This window comes from Rhynchophorus ferrugineus, unplaced genomic scaffold, assembly GCF_030347505.1.
Source record: "Rhynchophorus ferrugineus isolate W39M unplaced genomic scaffold, kcgeb_rfMv2 rfM7, whole genome shotgun sequence".
Taxonomy (NCBI): Eukaryota; Metazoa; Arthropoda; class Insecta; order Coleoptera; family Curculionidae; genus Rhynchophorus; species Rhynchophorus ferrugineus.
In genome coordinates, this window is record NW_027472586.1 from 34341319 (window position 1) to 34362629 (window position 21311).

The following is a 21311-nucleotide window of genomic DNA, read 5'->3' on the forward strand; positions in this document are numbered from 1 at the left end:
CAGTAAACAGTTGTTTTTTATTCAAGTTTCATTGGATAGTTAAATTTTACGTCAAGGCTGTCATGAGCCAATCAAATGTCTTCACATTAAAATATTTTTCTTACAGGTGCCCATAAAGGAGATTTAAATTGACCAATCAAATTACTTGAATGTCCCATTATGGCTCCCTCTGGATGTTGGGCAAAGCAATACTTTGCGCCAGAGTCCCCCATTGAGTTGCATCTCTATTATTCTATGAGAATGATATATACACATTTTAACAATTACAAGGATATGATTACCTGAGTAAATAAAATATAAATGATAAAAACACATATTTAGTAGTAAAATTTTATTGCACCTTTATTTTAATTTTCATAATTGTCCAAGCACCATATTTATATAAACACATATACTGTGTCACGTTAATATATATATATATATATATATATATATATATATATATATATATATATATATATATATATATATATATATTTACACCAATTATAAAAATTATTGAAAATAAAACCAAACCAATTTATCGTTGTGAATCAAGCCAAAGGAACATTAAACATATAAAGGGGTGTATTGTTCTCTTCTTTTAGGAGAATCGTTAATAATTCCTATTCCATCATATTGGTCCCATGGGATTTCTCAATGAAAATCGCAGGGGTCGTTCGTATATTCTTCTACAAAATCTTTATATTGGTGTCTACATAACTTTCAGCTTAAAGAAATATATTGCAATTATTCATTAAACAATTAGTTAATACATTACTGTATAAAACATGAACTTATTTACCTATGTCTTTAAATAAAGACACGATTCCTTGCCTTTTTGTTCCACTTTTTCAACTTAAGAGAAGTATTCATTAAATCATTAAGGTGTAAAATCCTACCAATCTTTGCAGCCTCTTCAGTGAATTTATATTTTAATTTTATTCTCTGCGGTTTTTGTCAACCTTGTAATGTATTTTCATATTCCACATGTGCTTGAATATATTCAAGTAACATTGCACCGATAACACAAGTTATTACTAGTTATATAACGACTAAAACATAATATATAATTAATATTAATAATAGAATGTCTAATACTTACCAGTGACTATAATGTTTTCTATTGTTCTTGACGGACAAACCCCATTAATAAACTGACTAACTCTAGCTGGCGACTGGAGTACATTTACTTTTCATAACTATAACGATAACGATAATTTGAACATAGTATATGCCAGTTTCCTTCTCTTTCTGTGGACACAAACCTTGAATAGAATGCGGACAGTCTATCTTGGTAATCTGCTTCGTTAAAGCACAGGCCATACGATCTTCAATTTTCTATCGAACTCGGCTTTTTTCTTTCTCTGTACTGACTACCAACCAAAGCAATCAAGGAGATGGGTCATGGGTATACCAAATCATGGGTAATGGCATTTCAGGGAGGTCTCAAATTCGATAGTTGTATAATAACTGTAAAATAGCCATAAAATCGACTAATTTAATCGAAGACAAATATTGTACGGCTATAGCTAGACGTACCACTAAAGCACCATTAATCTCCAGGAATTTGGATCACAAATAGCACTTTCGCAACGGAGGAGCTTAAGCTCTGCGATGAATAAGAGAGATACAGAATGGTGACGAGGAATAGAAGTGTGATAGATAGAAAATTAGTCTAGGAATGGAACCCCAGATAAACCTTAATAGAATGTACTATGAGCAAGTTACAGAAAATTTTTTTCTATGTATTTGAGAAATTCTAAATTGGATTGCAGACAAGCGTAAAGTATTTAATAGTTAACGACTAGTAACTCAAAACAAGGCTTAAAAAACAAAGCTTCGTAAAGCAAAATAAGCGCCTAAGATCAGGATATAGTGAAAATACAAAACTGAATTAAACGAGTTTCTAAATTGGATTAATAAATTAATAATTAATTAATAACTAATTAATTATAAAAACTCAATCAACCAACAGAAAATATTCCGCAACCATGTTACCGATGAACCCATTAAACCATGTTTAAGCATAAGGAGTATTTAATGATAAATAGTAAATTTTCGAAAGAAGACAAACTTTTGCAAGGTAAGATAAGTAATTTATTAACTGACAACACTATATTGCATTAAACGTGTTTCTAAGACAAATAAAGTCGGGAATCTAATTAATTATAAAAACTCACTCAATCAGCTAGAGATATTCCACAATATAGTTATAAGAATTCTAAATAGGCATGCTAATAAGCATAAAGAGCATTTAATAGTGAGTGGTTAGTAACACAAAAAGGGAACTTTCAAAAGAAAACAAACCTTCGTAAGGTAAGATAAGCAACATATTAAACTAACATCAATATATAGTGACAATACAAAACTGCATTAAACGTGTTTCTAAATCAGATAAAGTTGTTTCTAATTAGTTATTAAAACTCAATCAATCAACTGATAATGGTATACTTTAATGGTAATTATAGTATAATTACAAGTAACACACAAACGGAACTTGCAAGGCCCTGTGCAAGGTAAAATTAAATTGTAGTGGATTCTATAAATAACCATAAAGTGAATAGTGAAGGTATAATTAGAATATGCGAAATTTGAGAGAACGATCTTCGAATAATTTATCGAAGCATATAGTCTCCAAAACAGCATTCAGCATAAACAATTTCGAATACGGAAGTGTCCCGGGTATATCCTTACGTGTCACCTTACACTTCGTTATAGTCAGAACCTCAAAAATTAAACCAAACTGGTCATAATGTTATTGCGGCCAATATAGATGAAAAGAGAACTCAATAAAATTAATCAAAGCCGAGCATTGCCAATGCCAAACTTTAGAGTTGATTTAAAAATTATCTCTGCAAAAGAGCTCGTACCACCCTCGGCACTAAAGATAAAAGGGCGACTAATATAGCTTGTAAAGAGCGCATAAATGGAATACATTTCTTGCGAATTGAAAGCTGGATGGCTGGTAACTTTCAAATTATTTCCATTATCAAAGTTTCTGTCGTCAAGGAAAAAGTTAAAAAAAAAAGAAAAAGGAAAACACCATGTCGGATAGGAAGTCATCGCATCATAGTTAGGAAAATGTAACATCGCAGTCGCTACCCTTTCCGAGCTGCGCATAATTAAACTCGGACCAAGTCCATTAAGTCCAGTGTCATTGATTTTCGGCCAAAATCAGATAGTGTAACTTGATGTTCAATTTTTCAAAACCTTAACCAGGATATCCTATATAATTTTGAATGTAATATTTATGAACTACACCTATAAAGTAAAAAAAAGGTTTGGATCATCTCGACATACATATTTAACACCAAAAATGAAACGAGTTTATAAAAAAATAAATAGTTATAAATATAGTACAAAGAATGAGAAATATCCGTCTTCTTATAAAGATTGCTTAACTGAATTAGTAGACCAAACTGAAATATTAAACAATATAAATTCGTCGACTTTTGACATCTCAATATAAAAAAAAAGAAAATCCAAGAGGGAGATGATTTAAACGGGTTGTGCTGAGGAAGCTGTAGGTGTCATAAAATCTGACGGAAAAGAGATAAACGGGTAATTTGTCTCGAAATACACTAATCCGAACGGATCCAAGTGAGCAAATCATTTTGCCAAGTAAAAAGACGACAAATGAGGAAAAATATTGTATTCTTGTGTTTGATAAGATAAGCCTTAGATCATAATCGTTATGGTAAAAAAAGCTGTATTCGGACGATGTAGTATTAACGGTTGGAACGAAACATAAACAGATATATTTAAGTCACCTACAACCTGGAACAATAATTCCACCCTCTGTGTTACTCATGTATTTCAATGAATTCGAAATAATTTCTTAATAAAACATTTGTACATTACAATGTAGGCGTACTTCGAGGTTCCCCGCTGGCCCCAGCCTTATTTAACCTCTTTATTGCAGATCTGCCGAGAAAAGAGCACACAGACGTCGGGTTTTATGATGACGACACTGTCTTTTTCACGGCCTCCAGGCTCGAGTCTCGCAACTCAGGATCATGCAGCAAAACAAATGGAAATGTCACCTACCTCGGTCTCCACTTCGACCGACCGTACGGTTGCCATTCCCAAATCCAGAAAGGTTCCATCAATACAAATGCTTATTTTACAAGATGTTTAAACGGCTCGTACTGCTCTACGAATCAATCTCTACTTCAAGTATGTTATACCCAACTAGGGTAAATGGCTTCAGATTTTTCAGATAAGCTCTTCAAGAGCATCTTAAACGCTCCATGGTTTATCAGAAATGATCAAATTCGCAGAGAAACTCCAGAGAACACTCCAGAAATCAAGCACTTCACATCTCAATCATTTGACAAATAACAACTCAGCTCAAGTTCTCCTGAAAACGCGCTTGATTACGAGCTGGTCGACATGCTGGAAGCTTAACACCCTATCTCTCCTTTTTCCACGCTGTAGCAACCTTATCTGTTGCTGCCGTCACAACTTTTTCCCCCATACGAAATCACCCAGTCATGTGTTAACTCAAGCTCGTAAATCAATAGTTTCTCGCCCTGTTCTTTGCCTGGGTCCTCATATCCAATAAAATTTACCCGGTTGGTGGGTGCTATATCTATATATTAATGCAATAGCAGCAGTAACCTATAGAGGTCACCTGTAATTGGGGGTTCGGTTTAGTGTATTGGTAAAGCCTAGAGGCAGTCCCACATGTTGCTCCAGGGCAAGTCTCCGCCAGCGGGTATACCACCGCCTAATTTTAAGGCTATTTTATTCAACTTATATTGTTTAGAAAATATGAGTAGGGACTGTGTTTTGCTTATAATGGGATGTTTACAACAAACATGATTTTGCAACAAAACGGTGGTCCTTTATTATCCACAAAAACAACTTTCATATAAGTATGCAAATAAAATTGAATAAAACATAAATATAGATAAAAAGGATATACTACAAAAATTGTGCTTGATATTCTGCATAACTATTTGGATTCTGCGCATTCCATTTACTTCGACAAATTTAACAGTTCTCTATGAGCCTACAAATACATTAATCTGCCGAAATATATATTGTATGGGAACATTAAACGCTAAATAAAATGGTGTCGTGGGGAAAAAACTGAAAAAGGGCGAAACCACTGCCCAATATTGATATAATAACACCGTCGGAAAATGGAAATCTAAGCGTGATATTGAGTGAGCGTGACAAAATCGGATCAGGACAAAAATCGGCAGCGATATTTTATTACTAATTCATCTGAGGAGTCGATCATAAGAATCAACTCACATCGTATTATCGGTACGGAACTTTGAGTTGATATAAGAACTTAGGAATTCATATAAGCCATGTGATGTTACTGAATTCTTACTTCATTTTAAAGTTATGTTGTTTGTAAGTGTTCATGATTACAGACTATCAAAATCAGACATTTTAATTGAATGTTGAAGTCAATAGATTATTAAAATGAGCGAACGAAAACACGTGCTTTCAAAAATGTCGGCCAAGAATGAGACAAAAATGACGCTCTGAAAGAAATTAAGGGTTTGTTCGCAAATAACGAGCGACAGTTAACCAGACATCATTTTTAACTTTAAACGTGCCGCACCTCACGAAAATCTTAAGTAAGTGAGTGAATCGTAGCGAAAAAGTTAAAGGAAAGCAAATTATGAACTACCGCTGTTGGCCAGGGCGACACGACACCCAAAATCTAATACCTTACAGTGTTTACGCTGCTGCGACGCATTGTCATTATTATTAACTGCGGCAAAGAGCTATAGAAGCGTATTTCAGAAAACGTGAATACTAAAAGAAACATTGAAGAAATACCCTGAAAAGCTCTCCATTACGAGGATGGCTGGAGAAGCATCCTTTACTGTGGAATTAATTACCCCCCACCTTTCACTGGTTTGTTGTTGACAGAAGAGTTGAACCTCTTGGTGCTAGGAGATATATGAAGGCGGCCAATGTTAGTTTGAGGTGTGGGTAGTTTTTATGGGTACCAGAAATATCACATTCTGTAACACATGGAGGCCGTCGTATTTGTGAGTTACTAAATGCGACCAACAGAACATTATCTCAGAAATCCCTCCTAAGCCCCTAAAAACTAAACTCAGCTTTAGCCGGCATCTCCGGCTCTATTAACCTGTCGAACCCCTCATAATGATCATTCCTTCCTCTTCCGGGATCTGACAAAGCCCGATATGCAATTTATTTCTATAGTCTCCTTACGACGGTGATCACATCTTTTGAGAATATATGTGCAGGGAAAATAATACAAAAAAACAATGAATTTAAAAAATGGCTTGACCCTATTATCAACTGAGAACAATTTAATAAAATTAAATTCTCCTCCTCCTGTGCTAATCTCCTTACTAGAAAAACCCTAGAAGAATTCATTCAAAGCACGAACCCACCTGCTTACCTGAATCAAATCGAGTTTCCATAAGACTTCAATGAATCGAAGATAACTACGAATCGGGCGCCATAATCAAAACAACTACCATAAACAAAAGATAAATATCATAAAATGATCTGGACCTGAACCACCGTTACAGGCAAAAACGAATTGCTATAGCCCGTATTGTGGCAGTTGCTGGAGCTACCTTGGCAATAGCTCCTCGGGGCATACTGAAGTGGAATAAAGCCAAATCAATCGGACCAGGATACAAATACACGAGAGGAACAGTTACAGCATTTGGAGATTAAACACATTGAATACATGTGTCAAAATGTTAAATGAAACAAGCAGCAATCAACCCCGTTGTCCATCCTCTAAAATTTTTCTACACATTTTTATCAATATGCTATCTCTTAAAACCAGGCCCAGTAAAAATATAGAAACACCCAGTTAACCGTATAAAGATAGCCAACGAAATTGTATGAAGCTTGAAACGCCCAAGCATTCGCGAAATATAATAAGAGCGTATCCATAAGCGAACAATAAGAGCCAACACAACTGGGTCTCTGGTGGAACTAAACTGTATATAAAAAAACAAAGTAAAGTATAAACACTATTCCGTAGAGGACACTAAACCCACAAATAATGCCATCGAACTCAGAAAAGAAAAATTCAGAGATATGAGAATGTGGCTAACTAACCCCAGATTAAAGATGTGAGATAGTCGTAGTCTTGCAAAAAGCGCCCATTACTTCTGACAGTAAAAACCAATATGGGTGTTCAGAATGCTGTTGCTTTATAGAATATATCAATGAATTGATAATATCGAATTTAACACTATTTAGATACTTGGCCTTTTACGAAAGATCAATCGAAATCATCATTCTCAGTTGAACAGCATTTAGACATAGCTCAATATCAAGTTCACATACTTCTGTACTATTACAACATTATAAATTTTTAATGGATGAAATTAATTGCACTATTTATATGTAATATAAATATAATTTTATAAATAACATATGTACAAAGTAAAAATTCGTGAATATCTAAGAATACTTCGCTGAAGATCTCGAACAAATCACACCCATAAATAACATACCTTAAACTGTCTATGTAAAACACACGTTATATCAAAACATCTGAGTCATATTTTATATCAGCAAATGATAGCATTTTTTAATACAATAAATTGTCTGAAGCACCATCAACTTATCTTATGTGATAGTAACAGAAATAATTAAAAACAAAATATCTGTATTTGCCAGAGCATCTCCATTACATAATAGAATAAATAATTGAAATTGTAGAATGTTTATGGCCTCAGCAATACATAATTAACGGATACTGCTGACTCCAAGTATTTGGTAAAAAAACTAACTTCTCAATTCGAACTACATTTGACCACATGACGTCGACCAATACATATCCCAAACACGATAACTGTCCAGACACCTGGTGTAAGAAAAAACAATCTGAAGCTCTGAAAAAGAAGTGTCTAATGCACCCCAAGATATTCAGAGGCAATCCTACCTATATATAGAGATTTATCGAGAGATGATTTACTATAAATGTTTAAGTAGACATACTCAAAATGCAAATGAAAAAGTTTTTAGCCAGTCTTTATGAAATTTTACACATATCTTCTTTATATATTTATATAGTTACTATTTTTTATTGCATGTAAATGTAACAAAATGGTAAAAGATCGTAGTTGACTAACTAGTTTGAATAATTTGTTTCTGATGAAAATTGCGACTTCTGGAATGTACACAAATTCTACTGGATGAAGAAACACAATCAAATCGCGCGGTAGTCGATATCTTCATTCTGCGATTTAAAAAACTTTTCAAAATTTGAAATAATAAGACATTACCGTCAGACCTGAACCATCAGTAGAGCTTGTACCCTTCCTGGACGACAAAATGGAAGGTAATCGCGCGGCCGGTGGAGTGAGAGATGAGATCACAGCTTAAAAAAAAGAAATGTCCACATGTCACCATTTTAGTTAAGGACTCCGATCCCGCTAATATGTGTGGAGAGGCCTAATCAGAAGTCAAGAACGACAATCCCCCCGAAGTCAAAATGTCGGAGCCACAGACTAAGAATAGGTTAAATTATGACATGAACTGAAACGAAGACGCCATGATTGTTCCTTTTTACAATGTTTTAGTGTTATGGAAAACTGCCCTTAGAATAGATCGACTCGATTTTAAACTTACGTCCTATTATTCTTCTATCATGGGATCCATATAACCTTAATATTTTAGTTCCCAATCATTATTTAAGTTTATCAGACTAAGAGAGATGGAATCGGCTCTGTGCTTCTGAATCAGCTGCAATCAACAAATGAGACATTTCTGATTCAGATACCAGCAAAAAATAACTAAACTGCACGCAACATACCAATAAATCCTTCATAACAATCGTTACACTAGCTTACGAATCAGCGAATTTTTATCTGATAGACCGAATATCTGTTATTGAGTTTATTGGACTGCAATCAATGTTGATTTTTGCCTAAAGCCTTACAGTTTTTAGGTTTTGCCTTTTCAAATAATTTTAGCACAAAATATTTTCATCCCTGTTCAAAAAAGCCAACGCTTTACCCAACCATATTATAGCAGAAATGATTATAAATCAACCAACGGAGTTAACGACTTGAAAATGAAAAAGTACTATCATTAGTTAATGGCATTGGCAGAATATGTCTGAAGATAATTGATAGAAACTAAAAGATGATACTTAAATAATATACCGTATTTAGTAATATTTAACCATAAAATATATTTGACACGCAAGGCGTCTACAACCAATTGAGAAGATACTAATTCGGCTTCAGAGGGTACAAGTAGATCTGCAAGCTAGATATGACAGATATATGTATGAAATAAATGTATATATTTTTATTTAAATTGGGTATTTTTGGGACACAGAAATAGCAGAGACCCCCGAAAGGTCGGCACCCCTTGATCATCTCTGCACAGCAGGAGTGTCTCAAGGGGAAAACAAATTCAAACATAAAGTTCTCTTCTGGTAATAAACGATATAAAGTAAAGGGACATATCTAAGGACGAAATGGAAATATCCAGAAAACAAGCCATGTGATATTATTTATATTGAACAATAACAGGAATACTTTAAATGTTAAGACATAAAACAGGAGCAAAGGAAGGCCCTTAATATAATTAATGAACCCAAATCGTATTGAGCAATTTAATGTTGTTGTGTTCGTGTTGCAGCTTCATTCATTCCAATTCGAGCTTCGTCGCAGATGAAATATGAGGGGCTATATACCCTCAAATCTACAGTGATTGCTGTATTGATTGTGCTCCACATTTTGCTCCAGTACGCAGCTACTGTTACACTACTACTACTACAGCGTTAGTTGAAATCGAGTAGCGTTAAAAGCCTATGTTTCTTTAACAAACCGATATATTTTTCGACCAAGTGTTTTTTCGTTCATTGAGTGCAGCACACAAAATATACAAACTATATTATATTTCAATGTTTTGTGGTACAGAAACATATTCATGCAAATCCTATTTCAGGTTCTAATTTTTCAAGATGTAAGAAGTATTTAAGACTAAATAGCACAAAATAACATTTTTTTTCAACCGTATGCAGAAATCAAGATAAAAATTGTCATTGAATTAAAACAAACGGGGAGCTCGTCAAAAATTACCATTTTGTCGGTCATTCAGTGTCCTACACCCTACATAAAGCTACAATACGTTAATACCACATATATAATTAACATTTTAGGCTAAAATATTAACAACCATGTAGATAATCTTACAACACTGACAGCCATTAATTTTGAAAAACTACTTAACGTTGTAGGCAAAAAAATACACGATCTGAGGTTATTCTCTTAAAATTGAAAGAAATTTATTTCTCTCAACATCTATGGACAGAGAATATGGAACCTGGGATTGACCATATCATAAGTACAGCAGCCAAATTTGACTTATAACCATCAACTTCTCTAAAATAAGACCGATAACACTACACCATCAAACAGACAACCACTCACGGCAGAGCCTGAAGAAACCACCAAAACGTAGCAACACAAATTTGTTCAACATCTACCAGAGATGCGAGCCCAGATACCTGTAATCCCTCCTCTAATCCCGGAAATTTTTAATTAAAAGACCAAAAAAGGAAACTTTTATTAGATAATACAATATAAAATTATCATATAATAGGCAAAAGAGTTTCTTCATTCTTCACGTCTGTGATCCTCTGTGTTTCAGTTTTACCTCAATCTAGTTTCCGAGCTCATACTATTAGTCATCTGAAATCAATAAAAATAAAGTTTTAAAAACTAGGAGAGTTGTTACAGCAGCAATATGGTTTTAAAAAATACTGACAAAGTAGACCATGCAAGTAAAAATAATATAGCAAATATAACAAAATATATTTTTGGCTTTGGACAATATTAAAATTAACTAAGTATTGAAATTAATTTTACGCTGTAATTTTTGAGTATATTTATCTTTAGTGAAATTTTATATAATTTTATCATTTAAACTACATTAGCCTTATCGGTAATTCCACTATATCCTTTGGTAACTCATGTCAGTAGAATTAAAACAAACTTTTTCCTATAAATGGAAATGATATAATTCAATACAAGTCTCAAAATAACAAATACTTCAACAGAACTTCAATAATTTAAGAACGATTATTTTGATATTGAAGAAAAAGTAATATAATAGGACAAAATATTCTTCGAATAATCACTTGTATTGATTAATCACAAATATAATAGGATATACCAAAAACTAGTTTATAGAAAATTTAAAACGTCAAATATTCTTCGCAGTATTGATTTATGTAAGATGGTAAATGGATAATTGGTTCAATAAATAATAAACGTAAGTCAAAATGACCCTCTGCTACATAGTAAATCGAAGTTTTAAATAACAAGGAGAGTCCATGGGGTCTTGGAGTTGGAATGCTCATTAGAAACATTGTAATTAGAGGTGAAAGTCACCAAAAGTGGACTAAAGTAGTTAATTTGCCCAGATATATATTATTAGAAAATTCAAAATGTTTATGTTGCTAATAAATGCGAAGACTGAAACACATGCCTAAAAAACTAAGACATTCAAAAAATTAAGATATAGATTTAAATAGTTCTAGCTGATTATTATTGAGATATGAAAAATATGAATATTTTAAAATCCCAAAGCTAACAAAACTATTAAGATTGAAGAATGCCATAGGCAGTAGTTTTTCTACAGAAAAAAACATTTTATCAGAAAAAAGCAGCATGGAAAAAAACATTAAATTTGTACAATTCTGTATCTTCTTGAAATATCAGATGCTACTAAAATTCCTGCTGCCAAAAATATATACATATATACAATGGAGAGGATGTTTCTTGCAAAAATAAATACGTCTTTATGTCATAACCCAGGTCAGGAATTTGAAGCACACTCTTAAACCTGTTCCAAAATTATGCCAAATTATTTAAAGCATACTAAAAGTTATAACTTATACAATATATCATATTTTATTACAATATTAGATATCAAAATTACTGCCATTAATAAAATACATACATATTAGAAAACAACACACTCGAATATGCCAAAATGACTTTTTAACAGGAGCACAACTTAATAAACCATAATCTAATTTAACACATATCAAATTAGTTTGCAGAAAGAAAAACCTAATGTTTGTAATAATCCTTCTTACTAATCAATCTTTCGATATCCTTAAAAAACTATAAATGTTAAAAACAATATCTCTTAATCCTTATTTATGTTACATCTATGTAGTTAGGAGCCTACATTAAATATAGATAGGTAAACCCTAGTTGGTAAAAAGGGAGAAATAATATGTTTAAAAAATCTTAGTCAAAATAATTAATCTAATTTATAATTAATATTCAATTCACATTTAGTCAAAACACATTTAAATTTATTTATTTTAAAGACTACACTAAAATACCAATAAATATTTTATATTGTGCATTACCTTCTATATATACTTTCTTTCAGAACAAACTTTTCTCTCTGAACGTAAAGCCAGCATAAAATAAAATGAACATATCATTCAACTTGCCAAGCCCAACTGTTTTTTTTTAAATCATCGTGATTAGGCTTGTCGGGAATGTAGAGATAAATCGATAGTTAGTTGAAATCGAGTAGCGTTAAAAGCCTATGTTTCTTCAACAAACCGATATATTTTTCGACCAAGTGTTTTTTCGTTCATTGTTCGTTGGATACATAGTAACATATGTCTTTAATATATTGATTTGTGTTTTTAATCATCGGTATTTTTAGCTGTCGATATCTGATACCAATTTTAATTAGATCTGCCATATTCTTCTTTTATTTAATTAAACGACCTGACATTAAGCTGATTAGTATTGGGCATAATCGCTAATCGAAGATATAGTTTTAAATATCTATTTATAATTCGAATATATCTATTATATTGGGATAGAAACAAACTTATTTCAATCAGACCAGGAGTACAGACAAAAACATGATAAGGCTTTGGAACCTAATGAATCGAATCTGGTTCGGAGATGACTGAAACCCTATGAATTACAAGATTTAGGAGAGATAATTTTTGGGATGAATGAAGGTATTACATAGCCTCTGAAAGCATCTGTCTATTTGAATTGGTTTTCTGTAAATACGAGCTGTTTCTAGTGAATGAAGATTCACTAGAGGTTAATCAGTAACTGGTTGTTCAGAATGTCAGAGGGAGAAATTAGTAACATTGTGTAAAACCCAGTTTTTTTTGTTTATATTTTCTCGATATATTTTTTTTTAAATATAGCAACCTTCAAGGAAATAATAAATCGCTCCGAATGTCTATGGTACTTAGAATTCCATCTCGTAGTTCGAATTTTTGGGTCCTTTTTTTTAGAAAGTTTTTTTCTATATTTGAAAGTCTCCTTTTACCAACTAGGGGTTTATCTGGACTGGACCTACAATTTAACGTGGGCTCCAAACTACGGTCCTCGATATTGGGCCTACCGACTGGCGAGTGACCAACTTAGAAATCATCCGGTCGTACCCAGCCTGGTTACTGGCGTGACTAGGATCAATTTCATTGTAGAATTTTTCACTCTTGGCTACGACAATCACATACATAAATTTACGACCATGCCCCTGGATTCCAACTCGCGACTATCGCAACATATTAATTATATATATATTATTTCCTTTAAATGTCAATATTCTCTAAAACAGAAATCGGCAATTATTTCCTTCGGTCAGCTGATTTGATTTGATTCAAGGTCAAACCGATTGCATACGGTGCGTAGAAAGTAAGAAACAAATTTTAATAACATTTGTGATTTTTTTAATTATTAATATGTAATAAATATATCGTGTATGTCTCTGAATTATTTAAACTATGAATCCTAAGATATTTTAAATATATATGTCAGTTCCGATAAAAATATTTTTCGGTTTCCCATGTATGTACGCTTTATTTACAAGGAAATATCTGCACTTTTTAACTATAAAAAAACATGTATTCCAAAAAATGTACATTCCCAGCATATTAAATATTTTAGTCTTGATTAGAATGTTCATAAATTGAAAAACTTTGTTCATAGATTATTAATACTCCGTTTTATTAATATTTTAACTAAATTTATAAAATTGTATATCTGAGAATGTGGGAGATAGGGAGCGAAGTTGTTTTCAAAAGTTTGTTTTTCTGGTGAGTATACTATTGAATAATAGGATTTATGGGACAGTGATATGAGGGATCTAAAAAATCTAAATCAGATTCATATAATCAGTTTTAGTTGCTAAAATATTTTACTAGAAATATCATTTCTTCATAGCTCATTTCCGTAATTTTAATCAAAATTATTTTGTGGGGCATAGGGAAATATTTAAAATCTAGAAAATTCACCATTTTTTTCTTCTTAAATCTACACAGTTGTCTTCATGGGGAAAATATGATAATATCTGAATCATTTAAAATATACGTGGAGTAATTTCCTTTAGTATATTAGTTTATTATATATTTGTATACTAATGGAATACTAATCATTTACTTATGTACTAATACAAAATAAAAAATGTAAAGCTAAAATGTATAGTCTAAAATCTAATACGTAATATATCATTTAGGTTTAGTGACTCATGATTTCTTTACGTTCTATGCAAATTTAGAGGCTCTATCTAGCTCAGGTTTGATGCCGGATTGTAAAAAAATATGTATATTAGTGTTTTTCAGTAACACTATTTTTTGTTGTGTGACCATTTAGATTTTTGACTGAACTGTGTACTGTGACTGAAAATAGTAATTACGATGCACGGTTCCACTGTTTTTATTTCATTCGTGATGTCAGAGAAAGATGTAGGAATTTTTTGTAATTTTGAATTTGTATAAATTGTGAGAGAGGATAGGACGGAGATAATTACTTGGAGCAGTTAATTTTAAATGTCCTTATTTTTTTCAACGGTAGTATAATTGAGACGGAAATATATATATATATATATATATATATATATATATATATATATATATATATATATATATAATTACTTCACGTACTAGGAAAAAGAAAAGAAAAAATTAATTACTGAATACTATTAACATGAAATGAATTATTTAATTTTAAAGGAACTAGAATTACTTTTATAATTGAATGTTCTGTGGATCTGTAAGGGGGATGGAATAATAACCCCAGAAATGTTTTATAGTATTGTAATGTGTTAATTGCTATTTTTAAGTTACATACTATAATAAATATAGATAATTATATTAGAATTTAAACAAAATCTAAAAACTATAAAGATGTACGCTAACAATAAATACTAAATTAAAATGAAATATATACCAAATCATAGAAAAAACGAATCCATGGCACAATTAAGAATGATCGTACAATAACTACTAGAACTTTTTTAAACAAAATAAATGCTTTATTTATTATTGAACGGAAATATGTTTTAATCAATATTCAAATATATCCTATACATGTTCAATTTTTCTCCCGTGATGAGATTTCTTCGATTGTTAATAATTTGGGCAGATTCTGAAAAAACTTATTCCGAGGGGAAAGATGTTGCAGGTATAGCAGAATAGTATAGAATAGAAGTAATATCATTTTATGAGCATGCCAAAAATCTAATGGGTTTTCTAAACGCCCAATAAGTGGCATTTCCAAATACTGCCTAATTTGTAAAATTGTTGTAGCACCTGCTGTAAATATTTCTTTCATTCTAGCTAGTTTTTTTTATCCAAATGTCTTCAGATGAATGTACACGACTGAAACAGTCAATATAACGAGTATAACGAATATAACGAGTGAAAAAGTCGACTGAAACACTCACTAGTAAAAAGTAGTAAAAACAGTCGAACCAAAAATAACGACTGAAACAGTTGATAGTTAAAAGTGGTCAATTACTAAACAGTCAATAGTCAATTTCACTCGAAAGTTCCCAACGCTATCAAAAACCCATGTAACCATACTGTACCATTTACCATATTTTTCAGATAACTTCATTAATAATAGGTATAAATATACATTTTTTATTTGTAGATATTATGAAGATATCAACTCAAACCTATTTATAATGGATGGGGTTAAAGAACAGAGGAAATGAAGCTGTGTTCGATACCTTATAAGATTTTCAATACCATAATGAATTGTTTAATAAAGTTTTTTACCTGTAAGCCTTTCATTTAACAGCCATTTATCTTTTTGTTGCTATTAAAAGCAATTCATTACCTATAACATCTTTGAAGGAAAATGATTAGTTGTGCTTCTTTTAATATGAAAATATGGATGGTTCATGAATGTTGGATTGTGTTGTTGATTCTTAATCTGGTTGCTGCCTTTTTTGGATCAGAACATAGTATTAGCTTGAAGGAGAATGGCTACTTGTGCTTCTTTTAATATGAATGTGTGGAAAGTTAATCAATTCTGAGTCGAGTTGTTGCTATCTGAAGTTGTTCTAGGTTCTAAAATGGTTGCTGCTTTTTATGGGCCAAAACATGGTAATATTTTGAACGAAAAGAGGGGCATTTCTTTATATATGAGTTTATTTTGTATGTATACTTTTTTTGTATCAGAATATGGTATTATTTTGAACAAGAGTCGAGTTTATTTTTATCTCAGTTATACATTTCACATACAAGTTATTCTTTCTAATATGGTTGCTAACTTTTATGGAAAGAAAAGAGTCGAGTTTCTTTTCATATGAGCATATGTTAGATGATGGAATGTATTATTATTATTTCAGATTGCTCTTGATTTCTAGTATGGTTGCTAACTTTTATGTATCAGAATATGGTATTACATTGAAGGAAAAGAGTCGAGTTCATTTTCATATAAGTATATGATGATGATATGATTCTGGAATGTATTTTTACTATCACCACAATGTTGATGCCACGTAAGTTTTTTGGTCAGTAAATTTTTCAGACATCCTTTAAAACCCTCTTAAAATTATAAAAATTTAAATCAATTATATTATATATTATATTTGTAACTATTATATGTATATTTATTATATATATATATATATATATATATATATATATATATATATATATATATATATACATACATATTTATTATCTTTGTAAATTTTTTGATGGTCCTAGTACATTTTACATATATTAACGGGCCATCTTGTAACTATAGGGATAATAACTGAAATTTTGGTTATTATATTATTCATTTACTTAAATTTTTCTAACTATCTGCCTATTACTACTTAGCAAACTGATCCGTTTAGTCTGCCAGTTTTATTTCATTAATATAGACGAACTGAGGTCGAAAGTAGAAATTCAGGTACTGCATCGCACACCATAAAGATATTAACTATTATAAACCAATAACTGATTTCTTTGATGGGTGAGTTAATCCCGTCTCTTCCATCTTTATGGGTGCCCATAGTAGTTCATCCCTTACTTCTTCTTTAATAGGTAACTCTGATATTGTCTCAGTCTCCGTGTTACTAGTAACGATTACTAGTGTTAATGTCGTTTCCAGGCCATCAATATGGTCGACCTCAATGGCCTTCCAACTTTTAGTTAGGTTCTTGTCATATAAATGTTGCACACGTGCATATTTTCTTCCCCAACAGCTCAGTTTCCTGGGTACTGCCTTTCACCCGTTGTGGTCTCTGACCTTGAGTTGACAGTTATTGCGAATATATAATCCTACCAGCTCTCCCAAGTCCCCAAGTCTTTCTCAGTACTCATGCTGTTTTATAAATGAGCTTTAGCGGCTCCACATTAAGATTGTCTATTTTTAGGTCGGAAAGTGAGCCTAGGTACGTTATAATTATGTTATCATGATCTTTAGTATTCTCATTAGTATTCAGAGGTGTGAGGAGTGCATTCATTTCCAATTTTGTTCTTTCCAATTTCATTTAATTTTTTAGATACTAGAGCCTGATGATCTGGCCTCCTTCGTATGCCTTCAAGAGTTCTGCCGGGAAAGAAAGGAGCCATTGTGAGGGCTGCCTCCCTCCGAGGCAGGAGGTATTTTTTCATTTGTTTATCTTAACTCTTTGACCCTTTGCACGCAATACTATATTTTGGAACCGTTGACTGATAGATATATCAGCTTTGCTAGCGGTACCCCATAGTTGGATTCCTTATGACTAAATAGGCTTGAGTCTCTACTCACATGAGTATGCTCATACAGCAATGCCTCCTTATCTAATAATAACTTGGATTTGCGAACGATGGGCCAAAACATTTGATATAACTTAAATTCAAGTTGCTTTCGTTTAGAGAGTATGTGCTTCTTCCAGGTTAGGCGTCGATCTAAGTGCATACCAAGATATTTAACATGCTCTGCTTGGAGGAGTGACAATGATTGATATTCACTGGTGGACATGTTCTTTTAGGCAGGGTAAAAGTTATATGGATAGTTTTTGTTGGCTTTAATGCGCCATGGCATATACAACCACAGTTGAATATGCCCCAGGTAGGTTTGCAGGTTCATTAATATTGTGACTGGATCTTCATGAGATGCTAAGATTGCTGTGTCGTCTACGTATGGTGGTCACAGTAGTTAATGTGGTGGTGAGTAGATCGGCTGTATATAAAAAATATAGTATTTGAACTTCCTTGCGTAATATATTGGCTACCACGGATATATCTGTACTTTGCTAAAAGCCTGAGATATATCTAGGAAATCATCCGAATAATATGTTTTGGCATTTAGGTCCATATTTATTTTGTGAAGGCTAGATTACTGTTGTTGGTGTTCATTTGCATTCCAGACGACGATTTTGAAGTTTATATTTTCAGGCATTAGGCAAATTTGCTGACGACGGTTGTGACTAGACAACTTTTAGTTCGGTTCTTGTCTCATAAATGTTGCATACGTGCATATTTTCTTCCCCTTTTCTTCTTCCCCAACAGCTCAGTTTCCTGGGTACTGCCTTTCACCCGTTGTGGTCTCTGACCCTGAGTTGAGAGTATATTGCGAATATATAATCCTACCAGCTCTCCCAAGTCCCCAAGTCTTTCTTAGTACTCATGCTGTTTTATAAATGAGGTTTAGCGGCTCCACATTAAGAGAAGAAAAGAGAGTTATATCATCACCAAAAATTCGAATATTGAACATATGAACTTATTGCATGGAATGTAGAATTTATTGTAATATTAAATAGCGTAGGACTGAGAACAGATCATTTGATCTGTCAAGAAAATATCCTGTCCTGAAAATTCTGTGAGGGTTCTCTAACTACAAGGAACTTCCTTACATAGACCTTTAGATGCAGTGAGCTGAGATATAGCTCATAGATTATAATTACTATGAATTGCTCAGATTTCTTCTAACCTGGAATTGAAATGCGGAAGTTTTTGACTTTCAAAAAATTGACATCAGCCCAGATATATTAATTTAGATGTCCTTTAACGCCCCTTTTAAATTTGTTATGCAGGTTTGTATCTATTTTTAAAGTGCTCTGAGTATTTAAATTCTATTTACATCGAATTACAGTATATATTGTTTTCTGTTTCCTAATAGTGGTCAATTTCAATGACAATCTTGTCTGTTTTTTAACTCACACTGAGAAAGACAACGAAACCTTTTATGATACTGGGTCAAGATTTCTCTTATTGTTTTGGAAGAATTACAATTAGGTCATGGCTCTTACGAGATATTCAGCTTGATATTCTGTCTTCAGATTCATTCACCAGATCAGATAGTTCTTCTTTAACTATTTTGTGAATGAATGATGATATCCGTAGCTGTCTTCATCTCATTTATGCGATAACATGGAATTTCTTTTATTCAATCAGTACTAGCTAAATATGAATTGTAGATCATTAATATACTTCTTTATAGATCATATAGATCTTTATTTATTACTCAAAATACAGTCGTCTTATTGAACTTTTAATTAATTACTCACAAACCCGCGAGGGACTTTATCAAATAGGTTTTGAAAATGTCTCCATAAGAATTTTAAGAAATAAATCTGCCCGTATCTGATTTAGTATGTTGCTGCCATTTGAATCGGTCTGAGATTTGATGATGCATCATTTTTATTTTACTTATCTTTAGGCCGGTTATTGCTACCAGTTCTTTCATGAGCGAAAAATATTGCTTTTTGTATGGTTTCAGTTCTAATGAGCTTTTAATTAAACCGTTTTTAATTAAAGGGCTTTATTTTAACTGGGGTTCTCTCATGAATGGAGAACAAATTTGCATTTATTTTCTATTAAAGCTGTTATTTGTATAATGGGGACTGGGCACTGTAGTGCCCATTATGATTTTTTAGCCCTGTGCGGCATAATATTCGATTGTTGTGATGGTTTTCTAATAGCTCATCCACCACAAGTATGTCATGTCATGATTCTTTAAATCATTTAAAAAATATTTCAAAAATATTAGCAAGCAAGACCTGAAGATAGCAGCCTGTTTAGTGTGTTTCCTTTGAGTTTCATCAAAATAATTGTTAAATTTTGTAATAGATAATGGAAAAGTCTATCAGGTCATGTTAGAACATTAAGATACATGAATGAACTAGTCAGCTGTTGATATGGCAATTTCTTAGATTTTTAATTTTTTCTAAGATAAATGCTGACTGAATGTTTTTGTCTATAACTCTTCATTTTATCATTTTAATAAATTTAATATATTGGAGTAATTTATGTAGATAAATAGGAAACGTTTTTTAATGACTTCGATGAGTTTCTTCACCATTAACCAGGTGGAGTGTAAGTCCAATGGTAATATTTAGGGCAAATTTTCGCTTAATTTATTCTTTACTGACGTTGACATAACAGTGAAGTATACAAAAATAAGAAACAGCTAAAGATATGTAAGTGTATATGTCTAAATGAAATAAAAATTAGGAGCTCAATACTCCAGGCATTATAATTAAAATATAACGGAGAACTTGCGTACAACTCCTTCACTTTCATTTTGTATATCATTCCTGGTATTATATGTTGTTCTCTTAATTTTGGACAAAGCCTTACAACCCCTTCTCTATCGGAGTAGTATAGACCCATTATATCAATTTCGCAATTTTTTGTTTATTACCGAATATTGGGTATAATTCCTTGTTCAACAAATTATTCGAAATTCCTTTAAATAAATGAGGAATATTATCAAGCGGAATGATTTTTTCCCCATTTACTTAAAACTCGCAACGATTCCTTGAGTTGGACAAATTGCTAATGGCACCCTTGTTAAACGATTCTTGGTCGCAAATTGTGTAAAGAATATTTAAATTTACAATTACCGAAATAACATGTTTCAATGATTTTGAATGGGTGAAGGAGATTTTCTATTTTTAGCGAAGAGATTATTTCTCCTCACCATACACACATTTACGCAGCCTGCGATCCATGCGATCGATATAGTCTTCTTCAGATATATATATATATATATATATATATATATATATATATATATTTATATATTTGCAAATCTGCTTTTTTTGGATACTAATTGTTTATTTCTGGCAGTATTGTTACTTTCTTA

The 21311-nt window shown here is 32.1% G+C and overlaps 2 long non-coding RNA genes across 2 annotated transcripts; one reads left to right on the forward strand and one right to left on the reverse strand.

Annotated features, from left to right (window-relative positions):
- Positions 1-389: 389 nt before the first annotated feature.
- LOC143200064 (uncharacterized) lies at positions 390-12680 on the reverse strand. Its single transcript, XR_013006617.1, has 4 exons — positions 12347-12680; positions 1085-10652; positions 785-1034; positions 390-709 (listed from the first exon to the last, which is right to left on the reverse strand). It is a non-coding gene; the product is annotated as an uncharacterized LOC143200064 (long non-coding RNA).
- Positions 12681-13916: 1236 nt separating this feature from the next.
- Positions 13917-16024, forward strand: LOC143199315 (uncharacterized). The gene is made up of 2 exons (XR_013006407.1): positions 13917-14053; positions 15891-16024. It is a non-coding gene; the product is annotated as an uncharacterized LOC143199315 (long non-coding RNA).
- The last annotated feature ends 5287 nt before the right edge of the window (positions 16025-21311 follow it).